At 46.5% G+C, this 25,171-nt stretch overlaps 1 long non-coding RNA gene across 1 annotated transcript; it reads right to left on the bottom strand.

The window, feature by feature from the left end:
• Positions 1–4,847: 4,847 nt before the first annotated feature.
• Positions 4,848–6,530, bottom strand: LOC142584441 (uncharacterized). Its single transcript, XR_012828788.1, has 5 exons — positions 6,333–6,530; positions 6,057–6,255; positions 5,781–5,979; positions 5,518–5,705; positions 4,848–5,439 (listed from the first exon to the last, which is right to left on the bottom strand). It is a non-coding gene; the product is annotated as an uncharacterized LOC142584441 (long non-coding RNA).
• Positions 6,531–25,171: the final 18,641 nt, after the last annotated feature.

Here is a 25,171-nt window from a genome sequence, read left to right as displayed (position 1 = left end):
TGTCAACCAAAGGACCAGGCAGGATTCCGTAAAGGCTACTCAACAATAGACCCTATTCACACTATCAATCAAGTGATAGAGAAATGTGCAGAATATAACCAACCCTTATATATAGCTTTCATTGATTACGAGAAAGCGTTTGATTCAGTCGAAACCTCAGCAGTCATGGAGGCATTACGGAATCAGGGTGTAGGTGAGCCATATGTAAAGATACTGGACGATATCTACAGCGGCTCCACAGCCACCGTAGTCCTCCACAAAGAAAGCAACAAAATCCCTATAAAGAAAGGCGTCAGACAGGGAGATACGATATCTCCAATGCTATTCACAGCATGTTTACAGGAGGTATTCAGAGGCCTGGAGTGGGAAGAATTGGGGATAAAAGTTGATGGAGAATACCTTAGCAACTTGCGATTCGCTGATGATATTGCCTTGCTTAGTAACTCAGGAGACCAATTGCAATGCATGCTCACTGACCTGGAGAGGCAAAGTAGAAGGGTGGGTCTGAAAATTAATCTGCAGAAAACTAAAGTATTGTTTAACAGCCTCGGAAGAGAACAGCAGTTTACGATAGGTAGCGAAGCACTGGAAGTGGTAAGGGAATACATCTACTTAGGGCAGGTAGTGACCACGGATCCGGATCATGAGACTGAAATAACCAGAAGAATAAGAATGGGCTGGGGTGCGTTTGGCAGGCATTCTCAAATCATGAACAGCAGGTTGCCACTATCCCTCAAAAGGAAAGTGTATAACAGCTGTGTGTTACCAGTACTCACATATGGGGCAGAAACCTGGAGGCTTACGAAAAGGGTTCTGCTGAAATTGAGGACGACGCAACGAGCTATGGAAAGAAGAATGATGGGTGTAACGTTAAGGGATAAGAAAAGAGATTGGGTGAGGCAACAAACGCGGGTAAACGAAATCTTAGTTGAAATCAAGAAAAAGAAATGGGCATGGGCCGGACATGTAATGAGGAGGGAAGATAACCGATGGTCACTAAGGGTTACGGACTGGATTCCAAGGGAAGGGATGCGTAGCAGGGGGCGGCAGAAAGTTAGGTGGGCGGATGACATTAAGACGTTTGCAGGGACAACATGGCCACAATTAGTACATGACCGGGGTAGTTGGAGAAGTATGGGAGAGGCCTTTGCCCTGCAGTGGGCGTAACTAGGCTGATGATGATGATGATGATAGTGAAAATGAATATTGGCTGGTTACGCATTCATATTGGCTATGCGTGAAACGCACGCTACCTGGCTGCCCCCGTGCCACAAACTTTAGACAGCGCCAATTACCAGCTGCATTTCCTTTTAGATATGAATACTGCTTTAACCGTATTGGATATTGAGCAGGACGACTTACTGCAGTTCCCGTGTATGTAAAAAAAGCTAGACAGCCACCAGAAAGCCTTAGTTTCAGCAGGTAGCTGGGGGCTGTGCAAGAGGGTGTGCCGTTGTTAGCAGGGTCCATGATGACTCCCATTCACCGTTTTTGTAAATAAGCGGGATACTTTTTATAAACAACATTCTTGTAGTTGTGGGAACGGTATTTCGTACCATTTGCTTTGATGGGCATTTTCATGCCTACGTTGTACACACTACAGGTGACTACCAGATCTTGTGTTCATTTCCAGTCTGATATAGAACCTGTATACTTGAGAGCATCGAGGTCTAACAATTGACATCCAGTGGAATGGAAAATAAATTGAAATTCTAGGCGTTCAGTTGCGTGCCTGAACCATACCGATTGTCAGACGCGCCGTAGCAGGGGACTGAGTTTTGACCACATGGGGTTACTTCGGGCGCATCTGAAACTAAGTACACGAGCACTATTTTCTTTTTTTTAATTTCGGCCGTTATCGACATGCTACTGCCGCGGCAGTTATCGAACCCTTGACCTGAGCAGCGGAAGACAAGAGCCACTCGGCTACTGCGACGGGTCAGCTGCTTCGGACTGCTATAGTGACAGTTTTAGCCGTCCATTAAATACATACGCATAACAAACGTTTCGATCTGTATCACTTGCGCCACATTAGCTTTTTTTTTTTGTTTAATTCCGGATGTTAGTGTCCTAAAACGCCAGCATTCTATCTGCTAGCAATGCAACGGAAAGGTGGAGAACGGAGAGAGTTCATAGAAAGCCAGTCTTCTTACGCTCTGAGTGGCTCCCAGTGATGCTCCCATTCAGTCGGTGTCGCTTCACCAGTTGCAGACAGCGGATGTGCCATTACGGTTGGCTGGCACGGCAGTCTATGCACTACATGGAGTTAGTGAGACGGGCAACAAGGATAGGACGTTTTATTTTGACAGATGATTTGGGCAAGGTGCAGTTTAATGCAATGAGTACTCAGTACAACCAGCGCAAAACACGACTGTTAAGTCAATGGAGATAAGCGATTCAATGCTACTTGACTGGACTTAATCCCAGATGCTGCAAACAGCAGCATATATACAGTGCATTAATATACAATTATACATTTGTACAGCAATACATGCCAAATACATACAGAAATTTACATAGCACAGGTAAGTTCTCAGCTTCAAGATACTTCGGCGTATAAAAATGCAAAACTGACAACAGTTTCCTTATATCAATAAACCGAAAGTAACAGCATAAGTCAAGGCGCAGCAACAGACTTCTTTGCATACATTGAACTGCAAATAGCTTCAAGCTGTAAAACTTATCTGAAATGGGTAAGCGTAGTAGAGCACCTTCGCTGGGAGATTTAAAAAAACGATTCCGGCATTCGTTCTCAGTAAACGAGAAAACGCGCAAGTATTCGAACTTTCCCAGTTGGATGCGAAACGCACGGAAGGGACTAAAACACATTTGGACGACTATCTATATATACCACGTCACATCCTCCAATATCATGACCTCAATGTGCAGTTATTTCGTGCATCGCTGTCGTGATGCGAACTATTGAGTGCTGTGTGGGTTTATTTTCTCTCTACGTTTACGTACCATTTGCTTTAGACAAAAAACACTTCCAATGACACATACTAACAAAAATTGTGAGGTTTTACGTGCGAAAACCACGATCTGATGATGCACGCCGCAGTGAGAGACTCCAAAAATTTTAACCACCTGGGGTGCTTTAACGCGCACCTAAATTAAGTGAACAGGTGTTTTCGCATTTCGCCTCGATATAAATGCGGCCGCCGTGGCCGGGATTCGATAGCGCAACCTCGTGCTTAGCAGCCCAACACCATAGCCACTAATCAACCACGGCGGATGCCTATCACGAAGTCCAAATCACCACACTAGTCGTAAACTGATTGCGAGTATTGTGTGGCGCAATTGCAAGACTGTCGTGTAACTTAAGATGGAAAATAAAAAGACTTTCTACAGTAAGGCTCCATTGCTCTGTGTGTATGTTAGAGGTTAAGAAAAAATGCATTCGAGTGAGCACAACTGCACATGCGTGGTTGCTCGGCTTTCATCACAGCGTATGAAAGCAGCGAAAAAAGAAATGCAGAGCAACGCGGCACGCGTGAACATATACCAAGGACAGTGCTTTTTTTTTTGTTATCGAGCAACGCAGAAGTAAGGTTATTACAGGTTGAGAACGGAAGTAATCCGTAATAAATCAAGTGTGTGCCCTTATATCGAGATTAGGACAACAATGGTAGCATGTGCAAATTCAATCACTGTTCAACGCAAACGCATTCAGGTGCATGCGGAGAGCAATGGAAAGACAACGTACAGCAAAAAAAAAAGTATGGGGGAAACTCTGGTAAACCTAATTCGCTTCAACACAAAAAAAAAAAACAAGCGGACATTTTCTAATCAAGATTTTTGAGCGTGCTCGTGCACGTCACTTCTCTAGGCGTTTACACACGACTTGGCATAAAGGGAGTACGTGTAGCCCCTTCGAAGCAGTTGTTTGACAATGGCTCACGTGGTGCACTTTAATCGCGAAATTACAGAAGTTTGCGTAATCTGAACTACAGTCAGCAGGCAACGACATCACCGTCGCGTTAAGGGCGCCATGGCGCTTCAGTATTCTTGCCTATCATGCAGAGTACGCGATAGTTGTGGACACAAATATCGAGCTACGGCGCAGTGTAAGCGACGAACAAGCGACGACAGCGGGTGGCACTGTCAAATAAACAAACGACAGGTAATAGACAAGTTGGACCATGTAGATCCACAAAAGCATTTGATGAGTCAAGGACAAAAGAAAACTAGAAACAGTGAGCCCGGTGACCTTCACAACCAACCAGTCTTAAAGATGGACGTCATTATCATGAGCAAATCAGGAAATCTTTGTTGGCGAGAATCACCCTCCCCTTTCCCATTCATTGACATTGTGCCCTTTTGTAGTGGCATGTTAATCTTTTCGAGTCTGATGAGCGACGTGGAAGAAACGAGAATGTGTGAAGACCGTTTCTGGCAGGAGAAAGGCGCCTGAACAAATCCGCTGAATGCTGAAACGAGGACAGATCAATCCATGGACCAAAGCCAAAGAAACCAGCGGTTCTACCAATCCGAAAGCGCATGTCCATAGACGATTGTAAACCATCAAACCAGGAACCTTTGAACAGGAATGAACCGGGGAAAGTGAAGCAACTGTGACGTTGGAAATGCTACCAAAACAAATTTTAAGTGCGCCAGGTAGCAGCGGAGCGGATTTCTCGATCGAAAAAAAGGAGTACAGAGTAGGGCGCGCGCGCGCGCGCGCACACACACACACACACACACACACACACACACACACACACACACACACACACACACACACACACACACACACACACACACACACACACACACACACACACACACACACACACACACACACACACACACACACACACACACACACACACACACACACACACACACACACACACACACACACACACACACACACACACACACACACACACACACACACACACACACACACACACACACACACACTACGGAAGAGCACAATGAATGAATGTCCATTACTCTCGCCACCAAAAATTCACAGATCGGCTCATGAAAACATTACAGTCATTAAGTACCGAGTGGTGTCCACTTAACCAGAGCTTTACTGTTCTGCTTCGTATTAACCGGAGTCGTAGAAGCGCTATCCATTCGCTGAGCAAAGTGCCACTCTTGCTAAACAGAAAAGCTTGCTACACGAAACTTAAACATGCCTGCAGAAAAAGGCAACAGCGAACTGTAGGAGCACATCCGATGGACGGTCTCGTGGCGGTGACCCGGCGCAGTCCTTCAGAGCATGAACACGCCGTCAACACAGTTCAGGACACCGCCAAGACAGGCGTGCGATGCGTTCACTAGTGTGAGGTAGCATGTTGTATAAAGCACGCGGCAGGATCACGGGGCTGAAGGTAGTTTCTCGTGAGGCAAGGCCAGGAATGTTCTTGTAAATGAGAGTGCTGGAACGTTTCTCTTGCGCCACAAGCGACAGCAAACACTGGGAACCTGGAATGACACACGCGCTGTTTGTTGGTCATTCGAAAACACGCAGGCGCAGTTCAGTCGTGTGTACGCGATATTTACCAGAATTAAGTGTAAGGGCGCCAGGCTAAGTCCAGTCTGCCAGCAGGACGCCGTCGGCGAGAGAACTTAGAAGCAATAGCAGTCGCTCATGGAACGGCTGATGCTGGTGCCCGATGTAATCTCCTTTGTAATCTCATGTGCAGGAGCGTGCTAGGTACCCACCGCAGTCAAAAACAGGAGTGCAGAACCTGTAATGGCACAGTGCTTATTTGTTACACTGGAGGACACAGTCGTAATAAGAGTTCCGTGTAAACGACACTTACCAGTAGTAGTGCAGGGCGAGGAGATAAGTACAGTTTATCAGCAGGACGCCACTGGTGAGAGATGTAGCAGCAATAGCAGTCGCCCCTGGAACAGGTGATGCTCGTGCCCGAAGTAATCTTTTGGAGCGCAGACCGTAGACTCGTGCAACAGCGCGTTGGGTACGCTTGTGGACCACAATTGAGAACAGGAGTGCAGAACCTGCATCGACACAGTGCTTATTTGTTAAACACCGGAGGACACAGCCGTAATACGAGTCCCGTGTAAACGACACTTACCAGTAGTAGTGCAGGGCGAGGAGACAAGTACAGTCCATCAGCAGGACGCCACTGGTGAGAGATGTAGCAGCAATAGCAGTCGCCCCTGGAACAGGTGATGCTCGTGCCCGAAGTAATCTTTTGGAGCGCAGACCGTAGACTCGTGCAACAGCGCGTTGGGTACGCTTGTGGACCACAATTGAGAACAGGAGTGCAGAACCTGCATCGACACAGTGCTTATTTGTTAAACACCGGAGGACACAGCCGTAATACGAGTCCCGTGTAAACGACACTTACCAGTAGTAGTGCAGGGCGAGGAGAGAAGTACAGTCTATCAGCAGGACGCCACTGGCGAGAGATGTAGAAGCAATAACAGTCGCTCCTGGAACAGGTGATGCTCGTGCCCGAAGTAATCTTTTGGAGCGCAGACCGTAGAGTCGTGCAACAGCAAGTCGGATACGCTTGTGGACCACAATTGAGAACAGGAGTGCAGAACCTGTAACGACACAGTGCTTATTTGTTGAACACTGGAGGACACAGTCGTAATACGAGTCCCGTGTAAGCGACACTTACCAGTAGTAGTAGTGCAGGGCGAGGAGATAAGTACAGTCTATCAGCAGGACGCCACTGGCGAGAGATGTAGAAGCAATAGCAGTCGCCCCTTGAACAGGTGATGCTCGTGCCCGAAGTAATCTTTTGGAGCGCAGACCGTAGAGTCGTGCAACAGCGCGTTGGGTACGCTTGTGGACCACAATTCAGAACAGGAGTGCAGAACCTGTAACGACACAGTGCTTATTTGTTGAACACTGGAGGACACAGTCGTAATACCAGTCCCGTGTAAACGACACTTACCAGTAGTGTGCAGGTCGAGGAGACAAGTCCAGTGAAAAGACGAAACAAAGATACCATGGGAAATAGAAAATACCAGACTGGATTGTGCCTGACCCATGTGGTGTAGAAGAGAAGTGCGAAACGCGCGACTCGCCATGATTCTTGACGCCGCAGAAACTGACGACTTACATTTTGAAGTTTTTGAAGGCGGAATATACTGGCTTAGCTCCTCAGAAAGAAACGATGCATAGAGTGGACTATGTAGTTACAAGGACTGTTCAGAAGGATGGAGAGAGCAAGTTAACGAGGAAACCAACGAATTAGCAATCAGAAGACTGTCTCGAAGACACCAGACAAATGCAGCAGCGAGATAAAAATAGAACTGTTCAATGCGAGATGCTTCACACCTGGAAAGCAGAACGAGCGAGTTCGGAAGAATCTGACTAATAACTACCATATCGTACCATCAAGCAATTCATGAAGACCGACAACCAAGAAAATTAAGCGTAGAATTTGACGCCTCGTGGTTAAGATCAGGAATGTTCTGAATGATTGTGTTCACACAGGAGGAAGTTTGAATGCAGATGTGCCAGCACTGTTAATGAATTTTCCAAGAAATTCTTGCAATGACAGCAAACGTAATTGAATTTGCGTTGATGAAGTTATGTTTGGAACGTAAGAAAACCAGCCAAAAGGCGTGTATACATAGAAGCAAAAAAAGAAAAGTTCTCCGAGCTGCAATGACTCTTAGGAAATTGAAATCGAACAGTGAAGGAAGGAGAATTTAAATTCGCATCAACGTGCCATTGTTACTAAATCAAGCCAGACCAGTATTCTAGGAATGAACTGGGACACGGCCGACGGTATTCTGCTTTCCCATGGATATGAAGACTCGAGTGAAATGCTCACGAATCGATGAGCATTTCAAGCCAGGTAAAATATATTTGGTCGGCTGGAATTTCTAACGTCCTGCACTGCAACAGCTAATATCTGTATTCAATGACTGCAGAAAAACCGGAATCTTGGAATAACCCTCTCCCAGACGAAGATAAATGATCTATGGAGAAATATACCGAGGAAGATAAAGGACTAAATGCCTCAAAGCGCATCGACAACAAGAAACGGAACGTAAGCACCGACACTTTTTTCTAGGATGCAAATCCGGCGGTGTATTCAAGTGCAGCATTCATGGTACTATTATATCAGAGCGGAGACAGTGCTGGTCCTGGCAAAGAACAGAGCAGCTCCAATGAACACCGTCGTCAGTCTCGCAAAGTAGAACTTGCGAGCAACAATAAAGTATCGGACCACTTGTACAATTGTGCTGCATTGGAGAAAGGAAATGTATGAAGCAACCGTTGAACACAGACAAAAAAAAAAAGGATTACTCAGTAGGAGGCCAATGGGGATACATCAATAGTACTGAAAAATTGAGCAGATAAACCAGGAGTCACTGTAGAAAAGATGTAGTGAACAATTTTGTGGTAGGGATCCCAGTTGCTACAGACCAAATAGCTGTTACAAAATACCGGTTAATAATGAAAGGAAAAGAGATGATTCTCGTGTCGGACATACGCCGAAAAGGATCTGAAGACTAGGCATTGAAGTTGACAGGTTCGGCACTTAGTTGAATATTTCGAGAGCAAATGCGTGAATGCTTCGTTCCGTGAATATTAGAGGACAAGTTCAACGCTCCGTTAAAAGCATAAGAAATAAAAACCGCCGAAGCCTGCCTCGTTTGGCTAGATCAAAGTGTGTATAATTCAAAATTGCAGAAATTCAGCAAGCAAGCGAATGTGCAGACAATAGGCGAATACCAGATATTTTAAGATAAAGACCCAATGAGACTTCAAGGGCGCCTTCGGTAGGGCCCGTATCACAAGAGGAGCAGCACCCAATCACATGTAAATGGAAGAAATCTAATATTAGTGCGACACCTATATGGACAAACTCCACGGTGGAGCACGCGGTACACTGGCGCGGGTAATAACAAGGTTTCGGGTAATCGGAGGACAAAAATAAGTGAAAGAATACGACACTGCTTTCTGTAGCGAAGATACAATGCCAAATCCTTGTAAGAGGAAGTACCTCTCCTTGAGGATAGAGTAACGAAGACCACATTGTTTGAAATAGCTGGTCTACGTGTCAACGATGCGCTGGGAGCAGCTACTAAAAACAAAGAAGTGAGACATAGCCAAAATGTGTAGCAACTTTTACATGTGCCGTGACAAGAGGTGTGTACTGCGAAACTGTTGGAGACCTTCACATCGGTTGTCTACACTATTTTCGGGGTTTCTCAGGTCGAATATGAATGTGATCAGCAACAACGCAATGCTTTCAGGAGAACTAATAAGGAATTTAATGCGGTCACAACAACTGTCGATAAACAACTGAATTTATGACCTATTACCAAGTGGAAATTTCCTCCGCAAAACAGCGTGTGGGGGCGGTTTCTATGAAAGGCGCATTTTTAGTTTTCAAGTCTACTGCAAAAAGCGATCGGTCGATGTGTATTGCATAATGGAGAACTATATACCCGAGTACACGAAGTAGGTGGTATAATTAAGAAGCAATCGTTAACACAAGTTCACGATGGACCGATGGATTCCTCTAACTTCTGCGCACCCGATGGGCGGAACCAGAAAACTGGGAGGAAACATTGAAGTATAGGACGGCAACCTTCGACAAAAGTGAAGACTACGTAGAGTTACAACAGCATTGTGAAAAATGTGGCACTCCCAGTAAACGAAATAAATTACAGGTAAAGAAATGAACTCAGCTAAGAAATATAATCAGGAACGGAAGAAATTGAACGTCGTCTTACTCGGAGAGAGACATACGAAATCCTTTTGGAAACTGGCGAAGGAAGTCTTCCGAAGCATAAACCTAACCTCGAAGGTCTGCATAGTAATTACATTCGACAGCAAATTTCATCGGAAGCCCACAAAGTTTGTACTTGCGGAACCGGCAAGTGTAGCAACAGGATTAAGGAGCACAGAACGCGAACCATAGCCGTCAGAGAAAAACACGGCTTCACTCAAAAGCAGACGTTCGGAAGCTTAAATGCCACAGGGCTATACGCCACACGAGAAAACATCCGTAGTACCATTGGAGTGTATACATGGTACTTGTCACAAGTAGTGCAGGGAGTTGAACGAATCTCGGTCTCCTAGCTGAAAGCCACCGGCGAGAAAAATGCAGACGTAACACGGCCAGAGACTAGATGTGAAGAAGCGCCCGCTGGATATGCTTGTGAATAGCCGCAATGGAAAGCAGACGGTAAGAACCTGAAATCAGGCGGGGCTTGTTAAACATTCGAGAACAAAGCTATACTACTATTCTAGTGTTCATGATACTTGCCAAGAGCAGGGCCGGGCGAGGAACAAATTCCAGTTCACCAGCAACACTTCACCGCCGAGGGAATGCGAAATAGTTAGGACGGTCGGTGACTGCACGAGTGGTGATCAAGGTCATCAACTGCGACGCAAGGAGGAACGTAAGCAACCCGCAAAAAACAGCTGGAACCGCAAAGAAATGGACAACTTACCGTAGCTGCTGCACGGCCGAGCTGCGCTCCCGACCGTAGGCGACGTGAGGTCGCCGCAATAGCTAAAAGCTGGCGAGGCTATTTCAGAATGGCGTTTGCTTCCGTGATGCCACATTTCGCTCGATAGCACTGACGCGCCCGGGCTACCTTGTCACGAAATAGTGGGGTCGGGTCGCAAGGCCATTCGGAAGGGTCCATGTCCCTGACGCAGTCGTAAGAGGACGGCTATCAGCTGTAGCCTGCGCAGTGTAAGCTAAGCCTGTGTGCAAGCTAAACCTGAAGCTATACACCGCCACCCCGCAACACGTGGCCCGTCCTCTTCGATTCCGGCATGGAGAAGACCCGTGTGGCCGCAAGCCATGCCCATGAAACCTCGGGCTTACAGCTAAGCAATTTTGTACTGTAGCTATGCACCCTAGTGAGCGCTAGCTAGCGCAAGTGAACAAACAGTTAACTTCTCTAAGGCGTGCGCCACCCTCGCCAGCTAGACCATCTAAAAGAAATTCACAAAGTGCACCTGGTGAGCGTTTAGGACGCTCGATGCGAAGCTCGCAGAGACGACGCTCGCCATGACGAGGGGTTGCCGCGCAGGTCCTGGAGTTGGTGGCCACGCTGAGACTTGGACATGTCCAGTTGCCAGCCGACGTGCAAACTGGCACAGCCATGGAAGGAGTGTTGCTCAAAAGTATCTGATCTGGAACGTAGGCAAAAAAAAAAAAACTTAGAATTTTGAGCAGAAACCAGTGCCGCCAAATTGTCACGTGTACTTTTGCCACATATGTGGGCGAAAATTTTCCATACGCTAAGACCATATTTGTTCAGAAAAACGTATACGCTGTGAGGAAGTCGCTGAGAATCTGAGGCCAAATACCCTGCAGCTGACTTAAACCCATTCGACAAGGAAACGCTAAACAAGCACGATGGAGTCCAAGATATGTGCGCTTAAGTAGCCGGCAGTTGAAAAAAAAATTTTTCGTAACCAGGTACAGTGGCTTGATAAAATTCCTTTCAAACCTCGGACATCGAGTGCTAGTGTCAGTTATTCACACGTTCAAGCAATATGTAATAGCAATCAAGAAAGCTATGTGTGAATAAGCTACACTTCCGGCTTTTCATCGTCATGTTTCAAGCGCCATACTGGGCCTAGAAAATAAAAATAGACGATGTTCAGTTTGTTATACATGGCCACGTTTTGTCTGAACACATGGCCCGAAACGTATGAAGCTGGTAGTCATCACCCCGCAGTAGAGCGATTCAGCGCTTTAACGAAAGATCTAACTAGCTTTGCTGAAACTGCTTTCAAAATTAAGTCTCACTCGCACTGGAGACAAAAAAAGTGGCCGAGGTCTCTGACGTGAGCCTTTTGTAATGAGTCATTGCAACTTGAAGTCAGCTGCAGAAAGCGTAGCCGAAGCTGGCCACACGCAAGATGACATTTAGAAATCTCGCAAAATAGCGTTCGTGTGATAATTCAGGCATGTCGCATTGACTTCAGTTGTCTGCTAATATAACTGCTACTTCCCATATCTGTACACTGCAGCACATTAAATCGAGAAAGCCCATTTGAAGTCATAAAATAGAACACGTTTTCACTGCCAGAATCATTTCCCCCGAGAGCTCGGACATATTGGCCACAATATGTAAGATTTCCCACCTTTTGACAAGACTGCCTCGGACGTCCTCCTCGCTCACCGCCATCGAAAACGGTCATCTGCGAAACGAAATCAGCGGGCTTATTGTCGACCACTCGAGGACAGAGTCATAGTACGAGACGTCAGTACGCGATACTCACCAGTACAGTGGTGGGCGAGGAGCAAGGTTCCGACTGCCAGCAAGGACGCCATGGCTGAGGGAATGTAATTTGACAAACACGGTCGGCCAGAGTACGAGTGGTGCTCTAGGTCATCTCCCGAGGTGGGGACGCTGGGAGGATGGCAAACGGGGAGCAGCACACTGGATAACCCGACTCATGGGCCTCAATCGAACGCAGACGTCGGGATCCTGAAAAGAAAGTATCCGTACTGAGCATTTCCACTAGAACATACCAAAGCGTTTTGCACGAAAAGAAATATTTCTCAGTTTCTTGAAAAAGCATGAGCATTTCGCAACACCAGTGGAGTGTCGAACAGGACAAGTTCATTGAGCTACCAATGTTGCTAACAAAGGAAGCAATAAGAAAATATGGAACGGTAGTTGAATGCAGCAGTATGAATATTTCTGTACCTAACATGGGCTTTTGATGAAGTCAAATACTAAGTACTCTTCAGGATCTTAAATTAAGATGAAATTATGGGGCTTTACGTGCCAAAACTACTTTCCGATTATGAGGCGCGCCGTAGTGGAGAACTCCGGAGATTTCGACGACCTGGGGGTTCTTTAACGTGCACCTAAATCAAAGTACACGGGTGTTCTCGTATTTCGCCCCTCATTGAAATGCGGCCGCCGCGGCCGGGATTCGATCCCGTGACCGCGTGCTCAGCAGTCTACCACCATAGCCACTGAGCAACCACGGAGAGTACTCTTCAGGATGTTATAGAATTAGTGGGTGGGGACATTATGTCAATGAAAATCTACCCAAAATTGTACCAATGTGTTTCACGTGTGCAGCAGTCTCCAAGCCAATGTCAATGACTGAAGGTGTAACAAAGGTATTTAAGGCCGCTTTTATTTTTGCTTAATAGGTAAATATCGCTGCCATTCCACCAATAGAAAAAATGTTTTGTACGCGGATTACATGATTTGTTTCATGTAGTGCTGACAACGAATGTAATCAAACAGGTGGTTAAGGGAGTGGCCAAATTTGCCAGATGTGAACGACTTTCAATTGAAGGACATAAAGCAAAGCGAAGCGAGTATTGAAGGTTTCGAATCACGGGAGTAAACCCTTTAGGTCTCTATGGGCATTGATCATATAGAGCGGACAAACCGCATAATAATATTGGATGCTTTTCACGACTACCTTGGAATGGCCATGTTGGCAATTTGAACATGAAGTCATCTGATAGAATAGGTGCTTTAGGAAGGGCGACACCAAATGCCACTTAGATGCAGGTTTTATACTCCACAGATGGAGTATTTATTGGCATGTGCGGCACAACTTCTAGTACTAAAATAAAAGGCGAACGACGAAATAAAGCATTTCCTTTCGTTTCAATGTTGCCGAGGAACAGATTACTAAGAATTCCAGAGATCGTTACAAATTGCTATTCGCAGTCCAACCACACACGTGCATACTGGCGACATTAATACTGAGGCTAAGATATGTACAAAAAACCTGAAAAACCGAGGACAAATTACGGCAGAGAGCCTCGACCTCTTTCCGCTGTCGTGAATGGTTCTAATACTGAAACTGAAATTCAGCAAGCAAAGTCGTAGAGACATTTCGGCAAGCTACCGATCCATATTGTTTCCCCTAGGCTTAGGTAGTACAAAGTTATTTTTTCTGCTTTTTAGATGCCAGGTTTCTTTCCTGGGCTATCCAAGTTCACCCAACAAACTGCTAGGAGGGTTTTCTTCGCCTAAAAGAAACGTTTTGTATTGCGCTCACATTGTTAGAGACTTGTTGCACGTTTACTCGCTAACAATGTGCACTTTGTACTCCTTTTTGCTAATTCCCTGTATCCTCCCCTCACGCAATGCTCCTTCGGAAGCCTGTGAGGTAACTGAATAAATAAATAAGTAAGTACTGGTAGTCCAGGTAAAAATTTTGAGAAAGCGCGGAAAATTTTACATCATTTCATTTTTATTTTAGTGACAACGATAGGTTACCGCTATTGGTCGAGTGCAAAATATTGAGGACAGGGACGTAGTCAGGTAGCGACAAGCGCTTGTATTCCCTGGTTTTCCTCGTATTCTATTTACTTTGTCGTATACTTGTCCAAGCGATGAAACGAATTTATGTAACGAACGGGAAGGCCAATCTAAGACGATTTTTTGACCACTCGAGGACACAGCCGTAGTACGAGTGGTATGTGCGTGGTACTTGCCCGTAGCAAAGAAAGGCGATGAGCAATCTCATCTGCCAGCGAGACCGCACCGGCGACGGGGAACGGTCGGTCACTGTACGAGCGGTGCTCTAGGCCATCTCCTGAGGGGGATGTCGGGAGGATGGCAAACGTGGAGCAGCGCGCTGGATATCCACCTTACACGTGGGCTGCAATCGAAAGCAGAGGTCAAGATTCTGGAACAATAAGATGCAGCAAGGCTAAGTGCTGGGGGAAGTTGGTACATACCGAAGGAGCAATCAAACCAGTTAACCAGGCGCATACACAGCAGAGAGCATAGGACGATGCTCGTTTTACTATCAAGCGACTCAACCAGCATCGTCCTGTGCACTTATTCGCAGGGTGTATGCATCTTGATCGCTGGTTTAGTTTCTTGTTCAGCAAGGCATGAGCATGGCAGTGCTGCCAGCATTCACCTCTTAATTGACCAATTGACCAGTTCTACGTTCTGCAGCTAATGTTCGCGCCGGATCTGCCGGCGCACGTGGAACAAGCGGTGCGGTTCGATGCGACTTTGACTGCGCAGGAGCACATCGCCAGATGCTGCTCCCTGCCACACCTTTCGTCGGATTAAGTGGTACGACCCCAAACGGCTACACGTGTGGACCGCTCTGCACATATCGACACAGCGCAACCATACCGCCAAACTTGATAACGCCGCACCGTCAACGCGGTCGTGACCGGGCATGGCAGCGCTACCCGCACTTGGGTCTCAAATTAACCCCCTCACCTACATTGTGCAGTTGGGTAAACGTGGCACGTGTGTTAGCGCGAACAATGTCTTTAGTAGCGCGGGCCTTCCCACGACCATTTTTTTTTTTTGTGATCGACACGGTTGTGTACTTCAGCTTGCTTCTTATGCTAGGGTACGTTGAAACCAACCCAGGCTAGACTTTAAGCAGATCGCTAAGGATGTTGAGGAAACTGCTGTCGATATTGAAGACATTAAGGAAAAGAGACTGGTTGAATAGAAACTCGTTAACGATGTTGTAAAAATATTTAATGCTTGCGAAATATAGGTTATCAGTATGAATGGAATGATTGAAAAAAAAAAGACCATCTAGAAAAATCTCGGTAGGTTGCCAAGTTATGTCGTTTATGGCATATGACATCTATGGCGAACGAGTACGCAAGTAGAAGACACCGTTGCTACGGGGTTTATTGACAGCGGGAAGCCAGGTTACGCGGAATCGTGCGCAGAGCAGCCGAGCCATTCCCGACAGACGCAAGCCCGAGTTGCAACGCCGAACCTGCCATCATATCAGCAGCAAAGAGGCAGGTGTGACACACGAGCTCTTCGGCATTACACAATCGGGACGTGCTCGGCCAGAAAGCGGTCACTATTGAACACATCTATCGTTAGTGCAAGGCAAGACATGACGAAAGGCAAAGCAAGCCGTGTTATATGTAAGCTCCCGCATTCTCGACGAACGGTACTTCAATGAGGCTACAAATTTAACAGTAAGGATATGGTTTATCGAGGAAGACCGAACGAAAAGCGCGAAAACAAAGAGACTTGGGACGGGACTAAAGAATCCGTAAGAGACATGAGAAAGTGTCGCTCGCGTTCAACAAGCTATGCAACAGCTATCGGTCATACGTGTCTGGTGCAACCGTTACAACAAAGTACCATTGCGGACAAATGCGGAGTCATCGAACATGTTGGAATTTCTGTGAAACGAAGCTTTCTTGAAGCTGTTCATACCGGCGTGTTTGACGGAAACAAAACAGGCGCGTGCATGTTCTCTTGCGTAATCAACCATGCTACACAATGCGACATCTTAAGCAGGCTTGTATTTGTTCGTGTCTTATTGTAATCATACCGGCTGCTTCCTCGGCAATGACCCATTCTGTGCATGTTCTATTGCACCATCCACTTCTTGGCCGATCCCCCGCTGGCGCTGCGCCACAGTATGGAAATATATTGTAAGATATCATCGAAGCACTCGATCACTATGAGCAAGAGAACTGCTCCTGGTCACGATCACGTGCTACTTTAATAAACCGTTCATATTCGAAGCAGTCACCGGTCTATCGTTTTAACAATGGTGCCGTGGACCAGCATACCACCTCCCCGCCCATAAGGAAGGTCAACCAGCAAAGAAGCAGAAAAGGAAACGGTGGTGGAGTAGCGTATCGGGCAACGAGACCGAAGAGAAAACCATATATAAATATCGGAAAATCAATATCACTGATAAGCAAGGCGCCATTGTTACTCGACTAGAAATGAGCGAAGGATGTAACGAATAAAAGGAAAGCGCTTCGCCCCCAGATCACGAAGCATATCAACGCAATTAAGACAAAAGTTACACACAACGCAAGAGAATAAGCGAAAGCTTCAACAGCGCCAATGAACAAACGGAGGAATTTGTAGCAGAAAATACGACGATCTTTCCTAGAAGAGAGTCCAGAATTCGAGAGGCCATGCAGGTAGACTTGAACAATAGAACGGCGGCGACATCTCCAAGTACAGAACAAGACGCAAGGGAAATACGTAAACTACCTAATCTGGAAATGACAGTTTGGCGTAAGAGCTCTGGAGTGGAATCGCTTCTGGGCTCAGTACGAGTTAGCCCTTCACCTCAGATCCAACATGAGCAAGGGACAAAAGTTCATTAGCATCTCTAACCGGAAAGGCAGGGTATGCTGTATAAGGCCTTCAGTGCTTTACTTGCATATGAAAAGTGGGATGAAGCGATAAAAACACGAACAACGTTCGGAAATCGTAAACGATCAGTGGAGCTGCGCATGAGCGTGCTCTTGAGCCCAGAGAAAGTGAGGTCGGTGCAAGAAACTTATTAACTACGCTAGATAGTGCCCGGAGCGCAGTTGGAACAGATTGTCGGTCTGCACCTTCCGTGCATTCGAGTGCCAGTTTCGCGCCGATGTTGACAGCGTTGAAAAGAGCAATTCCACCGAAGTTATTGGTGCAGTTCAAGTGAAAAGAAGCAATGAAAAACAGCTCAGCCATGAGAGCTAGCGCGTAAATCAACATGAAAGCAACACGAGGAAAAGCTGGACAGGCGTTAAGTCATTTCAGCGATAGCAAATATCTTTGCAGGAAGACACAGTGTGAACAGGATAGTTGCGAAGCCAAGGAATAATAGCAGACAGCTTCGGAATTACAGCTTTTATAGCTCAGAAACAGAAGCTGCCTGTTGTGCAAGCAGAACAACCACGCAACTGAGGACTGTCGCCGGAACATTCCAATGACGAAAAAGAAAAGCCATTCTCACTGAGAATAGCGTCTTAGATGCACCCGGCCAGAACACTGCACTTATTTGTAGAGCAAGAGGGAAATGTAAGCAGCTCAAAGGACAACATGCTAGATCAGTAGACATAACGGCGCGGCAAGGTAGAGCAGGTCACAACACAGCAAGCGGAAGCGACGACGGCTATTATACACGCAATTGAAGATGCAAAACAATTTTGCGCTTTTGGAGACCGCTCTAGCTTGGATAGGGGGAGAATAAAGGCAGTGGACAGTGCCAATTGCTATAAAACAGCGAAAGCCAGCGGACATTTATTGCAGCTGGATTAGTAAAATAGGAGCGAAGATATGACAGGAAAGGCTGACGACTGGTTCATTCGAAGGAGACGAAAAATTCAAATTAACATTGTCCAATTAACTGTAGCAACGGGAGGAGACAAATCAGCCGTGGTAATAAAAGATCTACAAGCCGACGTAATGTATGCTGTCTATCTGCTACAAATCAGAATTTCAACGAGAGAAATGCAAATAAAGCTGGAAGTGGCGGATGACAGAACCGAGACGACTGCAACAGAAGCCACAGGACTGCTGAAGGGCTCAATTATTGGGAGTTCACTGGTAAAACGTAAAATATCGAAAGCAGATTGATGGCAGTAGAGACAATACGGGGTTGAATACGACAAGGATCCCCTGAAAGGGCCCCAAAACAATTCAATCAAGCATAAAATCAATCGTACATTGTTCTGAAGGTTGAAGCTGCGGAAATAATTTATGAAGAGCTACAAAGGTTTTGGAGCATTGAATCAACGGGGATCTCCAGACAAAGTGAATACTAAGGAAGCCGAAATTCAATCACAGCAAAAGAAAGAACCATTTCAACCAAACAATCAAACCATTTGAAACAAGTGGCCGAGTGATTTGGGGATGCAAGAAACAGTACAGAAAGATTTACGCGGATGATGCATATCTAGGGTAAGCAACTTTTTAAGGTACGGTCAAGTTGTACGAAAAGGCAAAACAACTGATTAAAGAGGCGGCGATGAACCTGAGAAAATGGACATACAGTGAAGAGAGCCTAAATAAAATAGATGAAAACGAAAGGGTCGACGATCACATAGGGATTCGATCGAAAGGATACACAATGCTTCTTGCCATTTCATGGAAGTACTCAAAAGACTTGCTAGCCTTTCCTGTGGACAAGTATGCATCCTTACCAGCAACAATGTACTTAACCAAAAGGACAATACTGCACAAGCGGCAGGAAGGATTTGATGCGCTTGGTTTGCCATCACCTTTTAGGATACCCGCAGAGATAAGCTTTCAAGAATTAGAGAATGGACGACGCGTGAGATGAGCCACTCCTGAAAGAATGCGACAAGTGTAGGGACCTGATGTCTGAAACGAAGGAGCTGCTTGTTCTAGTTAAATACTACGCAAGCAAGGATCAATTAGAGCAAGCATACAAGCTGTATGTCGACGCGAGTCCAACAGCATACGAAGCGGCAGTACACTTGGCAGTCGTGCAAACCAATCGAACAAAGTCAAGCCTACCGACAGCGAAAAGCGACGTAGCTCCAATCAAAGAGCCAAATTTAGCAAGACTTGAGCTAATGGCAGCGGTGACAGCATCAAGACTAGGCGTCTACACCAAAGTCACTTCACCGCAAGAATTCAAGAAGCAGCCTGCTTGACCGACGCAATTCATTGTTCCAGAGGGACAAGCAAAGGGGATAAATCAGTTAAGAGTCCTCGAAGTAAGAACACAAACGAGCGAGTCGTTCATTCAAGGTGACACTCTGGCCGATCTACACCCACGTGTTATAAGCGCATGACCGACTAAAAAAATATGGTGGCATGGACCCGATTGAGTTACGCCCGTGTAGCCGGAAAGAGCAAGCTTGATTCATACGAATGTACAGATGGACGATCAACACGAAGCGCATTGTCACACCTGCACGGGAACAAGAGAATCAACCAACTTTTAAATCAAATTAGTCACACGGGCGGCATCTAAGTAACAGCATGGGTATTCAGGTTCATAGACTACGCAAGATCACAAAGACCGTTTACAGGAAGAAATATAATTGCAGAGGCATATTGGATACGACAAGAGTACTCGGGCAACCAAGTGGCAATGCTGAGTCAAGCGCTAAATCGTTGAAAATAAATGGACAAGTCTATTGCTACAACAAAGGACTGGCAAGACAAAAAGGAAGATTGCACTACAGCCATGAATCAAAGCTGGCACGTCATCGTATTTGCAAAGGACGGGTATTTCATGGAACCACCAATACGTCACGTTCATCAAATATTGCACGGTGGATTTCAAGCAACGCTAGCGCAACTGCAGGGAATATTGCAAGGTCGCCAAGCTGTAGAAAGTTTTAAATAAATGCATAGTTTGCAAGAGGCGTAACCTAAGACCGGCCACTTAAATTCTGTCTCCCCTCCCGGCGGACAGTCAACGAATCGAGGCCATTGCAAGTCAGAGGAACAGACTTCACCGGAACACTTTATGCAGAAAACAAATAAGACGTTGTAAAACATAACGTAGTAATTTTCACCTGCGCAGTAGCGAGAGGAGTGCACTTTGCGATGACCCACGACATGTCGATATTCAGTTTGGTTTTACAAGCTTTTCGGGAATTCACCGCACGACGGGCTATACCTGCCGTAATCTGCTCGTACAACGCGAGTACCTTTACGAAGGCCAACAAGGAAATGCTTGAAGCTGTTGGGCACGGACGGGTGAAGGATAACTGCAGTACGCACCGATGGAAAACAACAGCCGAGTGCGCCCTGTGGAGGGGGGGGGGGGGGGGGGGGAGAATTTTTCGAGCGCCTCATATGAAGCCTGAAGACATCGATGCGAAAAATAATCTAGAAGTACAACTACAGTGGAGAAGTTACGCACAATTGCAGTAGAAGTTGAAGGAGCGCTTTACAATTGACCGTTAAGAGGAAGCTTTATCTCGCGTGCTCCTATCTAAATACATGTAAAAAGAGAATTAGTTTTTCTCGGCAACCACTGCACCAATTTTGACGAAGTTTGTTGCATTTAAAAGAAAAACTAAGTCTAGTGACTGTTGGTTTCGAATTTGAGTTAGGTCGTCAATCCTTTATTAAAAACTAGCGAAAATCCGAAATTTTCAAAAAACCAAACTGTCAAGTTTAGAACTCCGTAACTGCTAAAAGAAAAACGATAATACAATTCTGTGAAATGCATATAATAGTACATCCAAAGCGGACAAAATTGATATATTACACATGAATCTCAGAAAATTTAGTAACATGGAAATACAGCTTTTGCAGAACCCTTGTAAACAATGCAACAAATTCACGTAAGATGTAAAATGACATATCGAATTTGTCCGCTTTCAATGATCTAATGGATGCCGTTCACAGAACCGCGATATTTTTGACACAGAGCTATCAATATTTAAAAATTGTTCTATTTCTTTCAAACGCTCAAATATTTGAAAGTCGTGTTAGGAAAATTCAAGCCCTAAATAGAAATTCCGCTTCCAACAGTCACTAGAATTCAACTTTCTCTTTCAAATGCAACAAATTTCATTAAAATCGGTCCAGGGGTTACCTCATAAAAACGTTTCTGCGTTTTACATGTATTTGAATAGGCCGCGTCGGAGTTGGGCCCGAGCTAAAGCTTCCTCTTAACATACGTGCATGGCGAACCTAATGAGCCCATGCCACTGATACCTGCAAACATAGGCGGACGCCAACAGCTTCAAAGTGGACATACAAGGCTATACAACGGAGACGTTGTATAGCAGATGCGAAGAGCAGATGCGAACTCGTGAAAGCTTGGTGGACGAGATGGCATCGCGAATATCTCAATAGGTGCTAGTCAAGCGAAACCATTGTCCAAAGGCGATGCGGTGTGGAGACCGGGTCGAAGAACACCTTGGAAAATGTGCCAAAATTGAAAGAAGTTACCCTGGACGCGACGAAATAAGGGCTTGTGTAATTCAGAAAGGCATCAAATAACGTCTCGGAACATCGGCGAACATCTTTGAAGGGTGCCTCGAACATGCCGCCAGAACCCATCTCAGTGCAAGTTGGAAGGCGGGAGCCTGTAAAATACCTTCACCAAGGTACTCAAAGACTAATACGAGAAAGGCTCCTTGCCGCGAGCTACTTCAATAAACCATTGATGTTCGAAGCAGTCTCCCGTCTCGATCGTTCTAACATGCATCATCAACACGTCGCGATCATCCGAGAGCTAGTTACGGTGTGCGCAGTATGGAATACCCCGCTTCTTGGCCCGATACCTGGCTATGGGAAAGTGCCACACATTGGTTTCGCACGTAAAGTCTCCTAATTTATTTAATGTTTACCACTTCTGCCAATTGCCTTGCGAGGCAATGATAGTGCCGGCTTTTCTCCCCGGCTATGAACAATGGTGCGCACGCAAATCCCGCATCGCTATCCGTCCTGTGCACTACGTAGACAAACAAGTCGTTTACGCAAGGCAACATATCACAGGAACTCTGCGCTAGAGTAAGTACATACGACGTGAAAAAAAAAAAATTCACCGCCAATTGCCGTCAATCAACGCAAACAGTAATCTTCGCTTATACCAATTCCAACAACGCGTGGGAGCCGCGTAATTTATTTTTATGCCCTATGGCGTTCAGTATCACCGAGCACCTGGCAAAGTGGCCGCACGTTGGCGGTCCTACTAAGGGCGTTTGTGCCTGCAGTAGTCCCACCTGCCGTGCTCAGATTCAAGAGCGGCAGTATTGGGAATAACAGTAAGAACAGTATTAATAACAAGGAATAAAAATGAACTACACTAAAAATGAACTACACTAAAAATGAACTACACTAAAAATGAACTACACTAAAAATGAACTACACTAAAAATGAACTACACTAAAAATGAACTACACTAAAAATGAACTACACTAAAAATGAACTACACTAAAAATGAACTACACTAAAAATGAACTACACTAAAAATGAACTACACTAAAAATGAACACTAATAAAAATGAACACTAATAAAAATGAACACTAATAAAAATGAACACTAATAAAAATGAACACTAATAAAAATGAACACTAATAAAAATGAACACTAATAAAAATGAACACTAATAAAAATGAACACTAATAAAAATGAACAATAGGACACAGCGATAGTGCTAATCGTGTTTAAGAGATATTTACCAGTAGTAGCAAACGAAGTCCCCGTAGCAGAAGGACGCCATGGACGTGGAAATGCGAAGGAGCCAACGCGGTCAGCCACGGTAAGAGGTGCTCAAGGCCATCTCCGGTGGGGGACGTTGGGAGGATGGCAAACGTGGAGCAGCACACTGGATATCCTTCATACTCGTGGTCCGCAATCTCGAAAGCGGACCTCGGGATCCTGAAACGACAACAAGATTTTTTTTGAGCACTCGAGAACACAGATGTACTACTATTCACCTGTACGTGGTACTTACCCGGTGCAGGGCCACAAGTCCACACCGACGAGTGAACACGGTAGGCCGCGCGCGGTACGAGTGATGCTCTGGAAAATAGCGAGGACAGTAAGCACACACTGAAAAACAAACAGCAACAACGGCAATGAAACGGGCAGCTTACTGTAGCTGCTGCCCGGCCCAGCTCCGACGAAAACAGCAGGCGACGTCCGGCGTCGAGGTGCTGCGTAGAGCGGGTTAGTGCCTAATAGCTGGCGAGGTAATGTCCGAATGCAGTTTGCTTCCGTCATTCCACATTTCGCTCGATAGCACGCGCACTGACGCGCGCGGGCTATCTCCGTCACGAAATAGTGGGGTCGGGTCGCAAGGCCATTCGGATGGGTCCATGTCCCTGACGCAGTCGTAAGAGGACGGCTATCAGCTGTAGCCTGCCTAGTGTGAGCTAAGCCTGTGTGTCAGCTAAAACCTGAAGCTATACGCCGCCACCCCGCAACACGTGGCCCGTCCTCTTCGATTCCGGCACGGAGAAGACCCGTGTGGCCGCAAGCCATGCCCACGAAACCTCGGGCTTACAGCTAAGCAACACTAACTTTACGCAATTTTGTAGTGTAGCTATACAACCCTAGTGAGCGCTAGCTAGTGCAACTGAACAAACAGTTAACTTCTCTAAGGCATGCGCCACCCTCGCCAGCTAGACCATCTAGAAAAAAATGCACAAAGTGCACACACAGGCCTTTTGAGCGTTTAGGACGCTCGATGCGAAGCTCGTAGAGACGACGCTCGCCGTGACGAGGGGTTGCCGCGCAGGTCCTGGGGTTAGTGGTCACGCTCAGAGTTCATCCACAGTTCAATAGTCCCGGCGCCGTCGGGGGGGGGGGGGGTGGAAACGCGCACAAACAAAAGAACGAGTACTCGGCTGGAACGACTTGCGGCTTATATACGCTGCGCCGGCTCGACCGGAGTGTCGTCGGCGTATAGAAACGTAGTTATGCCGGCTGGCGGTCACTTACACACCGGGAGCTCGAAAGCGGGGCCAGGAATTGCCCAGACAGCAGGCGGGTCGGGCTACAAGTCTCTCGAGGCGTGCCTCACGTCTTGCAGGCCCGGGGCATGAAGCCAGTGCTTCCAGAGTCGGCCGAAGGCGGGAACGTGCGCAGCGTGCAACTTCGGAAAGCGCTGCCACTGTCAGCGCGTAATTGAGACCAGCAGGAGCTTGAGGTATGGTGAGGCGCAGAAGGCAGCCCAGACGAGGCACGTCGAAGTGGACAGAAAATGCAAAATGGCGGCCCGAGCCCCCGGATGCTCGATATATTCCCACGAGGACCACGATGCCAAGCTCTTCGGCGCATGCGTTGATACGCCCGGGCAATTTCTTTTCTTCTCTCATTGGTGTAATGTCGAACTACGTCACCGGCTCGCTAGCCGCCGCGCCGCTGTTATCACCGCGATCGGCGCGAGTGGGGATGGTAAAAACAAAGGAATAAAAAGAAGAAAAAAAAGTTGCAGCCTGCGTACAGTTGCCGAACTCGGAATGTTCTAGAAGCTTCCACATGCTTCCACTGTGTTCTTGGACACGGAATGGCGTTAGCGCTGTCGCCGTAGTTTTATCGACATTATAACCCGCCGACGGAACGTTCGCGGTCCGTGGTTCCGTGGCCGCCTTCGCATTCGCGTTGGGCTCCGGCAGCGAGCATGACTTGCAACTCGTGAGAGCGCGTCTCGACCGTTTCTCTTGGAAGAAAAAAAATTGAAATTCTAGGCCTTCAATTGCGTGCCCGAACGACACGATCTTATTATGGGACGCGTTGTAGCAGGCGCACTAACGGGCTAATTTTGACCACCTGGAGTTCTTTCGCACGCATCTAAATCTATAAGTACACGAGCGTTTTTGCATTTCGGCCGTTATCGAAGTGCGACTGCCGCGGCTGTGATCGAACCCTCGACCTGGAGCTGAGCAGCGGAACCCCACAGCCACTCGACTTGCCCAGCTTGCGCTTTTTCCGGATATTGGTGTCCCAAAACGCTAGCATCCTCTCTTTGTTGGCAACGTAATAGAGAGGCGCAGAACGAAGAGCTCAGTTAATAGAAAGCCGCTCTTC

The sequence above is a fragment of the Dermacentor variabilis genome, chromosome 6 (genome assembly GCF_050947875.1).
Source record: "Dermacentor variabilis isolate Ectoservices chromosome 6, ASM5094787v1, whole genome shotgun sequence".
Classification (NCBI taxonomy): Eukaryota; Metazoa; Arthropoda; class Arachnida; order Ixodida; family Ixodidae; genus Dermacentor; species Dermacentor variabilis.
The sequence above is the reverse complement of the archived record's forward strand: the minus strand, read 5'-3'. Positions and strand labels throughout refer to the sequence as shown.